The 6,080-nt window shown below is 38.6% G+C and overlaps 1 long non-coding RNA gene across 1 annotated transcript; it reads right to left on the bottom strand.

Annotated features, from left to right (window-relative positions):
• Nucleotides 1-3,283: 3,283 nt before the first annotated feature.
• On the bottom strand, nt 3,284-5,066 carry LOC135415723 (uncharacterized). Its single transcript, XR_010431251.1, has 2 exons — nt 4,460-5,066; nt 3,284-3,924 (listed from the first exon to the last, which is right to left on the bottom strand). It is a non-coding gene; the product is annotated as an uncharacterized LOC135415723 (long non-coding RNA).
• Between the last annotated feature and the right edge of the window lie 1,014 nt (nt 5,067-6,080).

Raw genomic sequence — 6,080 nt, 5'->3', positions numbered from 1 at the left:
AGGGCTACCCATCTTCCTCACAATACTAACAATGATTATCATTCCTAGTATCAAAATATGCCTTTGGCATGTAATACAAGTTACATGTTATAATCACAGTCAGTGTTGATTACAAATTAACTTATTTCTAAAAATCGTAGTTGTAGATATTATAGCCTGACTTATTAATATTAAAGGATGAAACTAATAATGTTGTTTCCGCAAGAGGCTTGACACTTTAAGGACTAATCCATTTTTATCACATTTCAAAGTACAGTTGTTCTATTTGTTATCACTTTTATCCCCCTCTTCTTCCTTCTCTTTCTGCTTTTTAAAAATTATTCTATTAAATTCATAATTGCTCTTTTTTTTTGAATTTTGATCACTTATTTGCATATAATTTGTCTCAATTTAAAATCCAGCTTCCTAGTATATGTTATCATGAATTTTTCATCTCTGTGCCTTATTACGCATAAAATCAAATTACAGTGAACAGTAAATACGTTTCAAAGTATTAGTGATCTATTTAATACCAATTCCTTAATAAAACATGGTGAGTAACAAAACCCAGTATTTTAAAATAGGAGAAAGAGGAGTGTAAACTTAAATATCTATAAAAATCGTTACAATCTCTACTAGATTATGGCAATATTGTTTCAACTGGTTAGTGTATATCTTGCAAAAAAAATACACCAGTTCTTTTGTAACTTTTTACTTAAACAACTATTTCTGCATGTGTGTAGGTTGTATAACTCAGTGTATGCCCAAATAATATATTATTATTCCACAATCTTTTGCAGCTTTTACATAATAGAATATATTTTGATTCTAGGAAATTATACAATGAAGTAATATTTATTCTTTCTTTTATTATTGTATATAGTAATAGAGAATTATTTAATAAAGCAGAGCTTGAAATATAGCTCAACTATTCTATCTTTTGGCTACAGGCTGAGACTATATATATACATCATCTATCCCTAGTCTTTGATATCTTGTAGAGATTACATCTCCTCAGACATGCTGTTACAATGTTTTCCATTCTTATCGTTAGAGAGCTTTTCTCAATCTTGCGTGTATGATTTTCTGGAATGATGACTACGGATGACTTTTTCTTGTCTTTGGAGGACTCAGAAAAATAATGTATCACTGGTACTTTTATAACAACCCTTTTAACATATCATACTGCTACCCTTCTATCCCACTCTCTTTTACCACTTGCCCAAACAATATTTCTTTTGAGGTGGCTTAAAACTACTGTCTTCCTTCTCCTGAACCCCAAATTTATTAAATTCTTCTTGAATTATAATCACAGTGAGTAGAACTATTATTTCCCGTGTTCTCTGACAGATTTACTAGCCCATGTCATTCACTTCCTTTGGTATCTGTCAGATATTCCTTACTTTATATTTGTTCCCTTCTAAAGTGTAGTACTCTGCACTTGTTTTTTTAGATATTATCTTGTTGATCTCAGGCCTTTTTCCACTCTATTAAAATGATTTTCATCCAGTCCTAAACAGTGTTTGTACCTCTTCTTATCTGTTTTCCATCTGTGAACAGTCTAAGTGCTGCCTTTAGTTCCTCATTCAGGTTGCTAACAAAATGTTCCAAAGGACTGAGATGAAGACCTTCTTAGGATATAAAAACATATAATTATATTACAACATATAATTATGTTATGGATTATAAATTAAAACATATAAATGTTTTAACATATAATACATATATTTTTTCATGGCTGAATGTGAATAGGGGGTTGCTTTTAATGTTTCTGTAGAAGGATGACATGCCAAAAGCTTTATATGGCATTTTGACTTCTGCAGCTTGTCATTTTATAACACCAGTTTAGTACTCTATGAAAGGAGTAAATTGGATTTTACTAGATTTTTGGGGGGTTGTTTTTTTCTTGCATTTTCTTTTGTGTTGTTTTTAAATCTTCCTTACAATTCTCTCAGTACTTTTAAAACAATTTCTGAGGTTTAGTTTCCATTCTTTGTCTCATTACATACTAAGAGTAACTGCTTGATAATGCCTTGCTATTCTCCTCCCTTCACATCTTTTGAAAGACAGTTGCCCCCTTCCTGGTTTTTAGTGATACTATAGTTAGTATTGTGATAAAAGTACTATTTTCTCTACCTTTTGTTATCACCACAGATGGAATCACTTTGCTTAACAGATGGTGTCAGAATTGATATTTGTTCATTGGTTATTGAAGTCTTCGTCAAATATTCCAATCGGAATACTTGTCCTAAAAGCACTTACAGATGAGTAGAAAACATTTTCTTGTGCTGTGCCATGAAAAGTGAAATATTTACACTGATTTAAGCTTTGCATCATACACAGACATAACAATTTTCCCATTATTAAACCACTATCTAAATAAATATTATCCAAGATTTTCTGAGTAAACTCAGCTAGTGTCTGCCAGAATATTTTCATAAATTCCTCTTAGAACTCCTCTCAGAACTCTACCATCTAGGTAGCTTATTGGTTTTATTCACACGGAAAAAATAATTCTGTGACACACTTCTGATCCAAGCAGCATTATCTCCCTTCTTCAAAAGGGAATATTAAGGCATAGACTCTGCAGTAGCTTGTCAAAGCTACTCAACAGAGTAGCAGCAGAGCAAGGATTTAGGGCCTTCATATTCTGAATTCTCTTCTTCCGTTAAAACTAGAAACTTACTTAAATCGACAGTCAGTACATTGTTGTATCTAGGGATCTAATGCTGCAGATGCTGTGGAAATTTCAACTTGAAAAACACAGTATATCTACAGAAATCTATAGAAATATAATTAGAAGCAATTAGGCAAAAGAATGACAGGAAGCTGATTTTGTTCAGACAGTATTGTGACAATATCTGGTGTGAAAATGCTGGTTTTTCAAGTCTTAAAAACTTACTACCCTTTTTTTACGTTTAGCACTGTGAAGGTGAATATCTGTATCTTTTTATCTATCTCAAGGTCTTATTCTGTGTTGATGGTAGATTGTAAGCTATATTTGAATCAATCATGACTATGACAGCAAGAAACTTTTAATGACTTACTATATAATTTTATGGGTTTTATCATTGTTTTACAGCCTAACTACAATAGTTAAAAACTTACCGGGTCTTCCCAGTTTTAAAAATTCCCTTACTACTAAGCAAATATTTTAAGTTGTTCCCGCTCATCCATCCCCTTTTTGGAAGGCATAATTTACCATAAGTATTTAAAAAGTTATCAAATGTATGTTTTTAATAATGTTGGATTTATAACCTCTGCATAATAGCTGAAAATCTTCCTTCCTACTTAAAAAAAAATATACTTTTTTCAGTAGCAATGTTTAAAGTATTATCAAAGGACCTATCGCTGTTAAAATTTCTCTCACTAACTGCCATGGACATTCATTACTGATTTCAGCAGAGCTAAAAATGCTGTTCATTAGATAGGTTGATCTATATATATATGGAAAATTCTTTCTTTTTTAACACAGAAGCATAGGATGGGGCAGGTTGGAAGGGATCAGCAATAGGTGTTCTGGTCAAACCTCCCTGCTCAAGCAGGGTCATCCTGGAGTACATGGTACATGATTGCATCCAGAAGATTCTTGAATATCCCTAGTGAGAAAGACTCTACAACCTCTCCGTGCAATTTGTTTCAGTGTGCTGTCACCTGCACAGCAAAGGTCTTCCCTGTGTTCAAGTGGAACTTCCTGTACATCGTTTTCTGCCCATTGCCTCTTGTCCTATTGCTTGGCATCACTGAGAAGAACCTGGGTCCATCCTCTTGACATCCTCTCTTCAGATACTTATAGAGAGTGATGAGGTCCCATCTCAGACATCCCTTCTTGAGACTGCTTCAGGCTGTCCTCATAATACAGATGTTCCAATCTTCTCATCATCTTTGTAGCTGTCGTGGGTTGACCTTGGCCGGATTCTAGGCAACCACTAAAATCACTAAGACCTAGGAGAAGTCACACAGGCAAAACAAAACTCAACATGAGGATAGTACTAAAATTTATTACTAACAGGATAAGATCTAAAGAGTGAGAAATAAAACAGTCTTAAACACACTTTCCAACCACCCCTCCTTCCTTCCATGTTCTCTCTCCTCCCCTTGCATCAGTGCAGGGAGAGAAGTCCACCCAGAGGGCAACAGGTCTTCCAAGTCTGCTGTCCTGTGGGTCACCCTTCCATGGGCTGCAGGGGGACAGCCTCCTTTACCATGGTCTTCACCACGGGCTACAGGGGAGGCTAAAGCTCAGAGTCCTTTCCCTGTTCCATGGGGTCCCTCCCATGGGAAGCAGTCCTTGATGGACATCTCCAGCGTGGGTCTACCCCCTCCGGGCCACAGGTCTTCCATATCTGCCCTCCCAAAGGTCATTCCTCCATGGGGTGCAGGGGGTCTCTAAACCCCGACGGTTTTTCATAGGATGCAGTCCTTGACGGATGAGTTGCACCGATGTGGGTCCCCCACAGGGCCATGAGTCGAGTCCTACCTGGGAATAACTTGCTCTGGCATGGGCTCCTCTCTCCACGGGCCGCAAATCTCCTGCAGGACCCCACTCCCTGCTGGGCCTCCCACGGATGACTGTCTCTTTCATTCATCCACCTGCTCCAGCATCCTTGATCTGGCCGCCCTCTGGCCCAGTTCACAGGGCGCCCCCACGCCCCTCGGCCCAGCCTGGCTTGGCTACTTGGGCAGAATGGGCTTGAGCACGGGCTGCTTCACGGGGCGGGCCTGGGGGCTGTGGGGCCGCTCTCCGCAGGGCCGCAGACCCGTTCCTGGCCCTGGCTCTGGCCGCAGCGGCTGCGTGCCGGGAACCCTGGGCCAGCCTGCCACCACCGCCCCGCTGTGGGGAGGGAGGTGGCGGGGCCACCTGGGAGCTTCGGTCAGTTCTTCCCTGGCTGGAATTTCTTCTGCGCAACCAGTTTTTTCTTAAATATGTTATCACAGAGGCGTTACTAAAACTTCTAATTGGCTCTCCTCCTGGTCAGCACCAGGAAGTCTGCCCTGGAGCCAACCATCTTTGGCTCCATGGGGGGGAAACTTTTAGCAGCTTCTACAGAAGCTATCTCTGTAGCCCCCCACACTACCAAAAAAAACCAAAACCCAGTCACATCAACCCACAACATTCACTGGATGCATTCCAGAAGATTCATGACTTTCTGGGAAGCTCTGAACCAGACAGTACTCCACATGCAGCCTCGCCAGGGTTGAGTAGAGGGGCAGGATCACCACCTGTGACCTTCTGGCACTGCTCTTCCTAATGCAATCCAGGACACCATTGGCCCCTCTTGGCCATAAGGGCATATTGCTGGCCCATGGACAGCCTGTGTCCATGATCCTCAGCTCCTACTCTGCAAAACTGCTTTCCTCTTTTTTTTTGTATCACTGTTATCTTTCTTTTAGTTATCCTTTTGGGGTTCAAACCTTGACTTAAAACTGCAGAATTGTTAAAAATGTATATTCCTGTTATCTGTCTTTTTCAAATTAGATCTTAAGTGGGAGCACTGCCAGAGCTGCATATGCCAGTTTCTGAAATATACCTCTAGCTTTGCTATGCTCTTACTATTTCTGCAGTCTTTTCAAGTTAGTCTACAGATAGATCTTTTCTAACATGTAATGTAAAGAGTAAGAGAGCAATGCAATTATCTGTACTCTGTGTAGAATTGAGAAAAAAGTTCATTCTTAGCTTTAGAAAATGTACATTACTAATCATCACAGGAAAATGCATAAAACACAATGCTTTTGGGAATTATAAGAGACATGCTGAGAAGTCAACTGACCAGGAAGAAAAACCCTGAAAACTAATTTCACAGATGTATTTATGAAATACTCCATCAATCCCCAAATGTCTCAATGTATGAACAATTGTAGTAAGACAAGGTAGGGTTAATGAAAACAGGAAAGACAAATCATGGCAATGTCTTTATACTCAATGTCCTGCAAGAGAATAATATACCTAATTAACTGACAAAGATTGTTCATCTAACTTGTTCCAGTATTTTTAGAATCAATGGACTGAATTCCTTTAGACTTCAATCTGTACTGTTTTAGAAATATTAAAAAAAAATAGCTAAAAACATTTTCTGCATTTTCAGAGAGCAGACTTTAGG

The sequence above is a fragment of the Pseudopipra pipra genome, chromosome 1 (assembly GCF_036250125.1).
Source record: "Pseudopipra pipra isolate bDixPip1 chromosome 1, bDixPip1.hap1, whole genome shotgun sequence".
NCBI classification, from domain to species: Eukaryota; Metazoa; Chordata; class Aves; order Passeriformes; family Pipridae; genus Pseudopipra; species Pseudopipra pipra.
The sequence above is the reverse complement of the archived record's forward strand: the minus strand, read 5'-3'. Positions and strand labels throughout refer to the sequence as shown.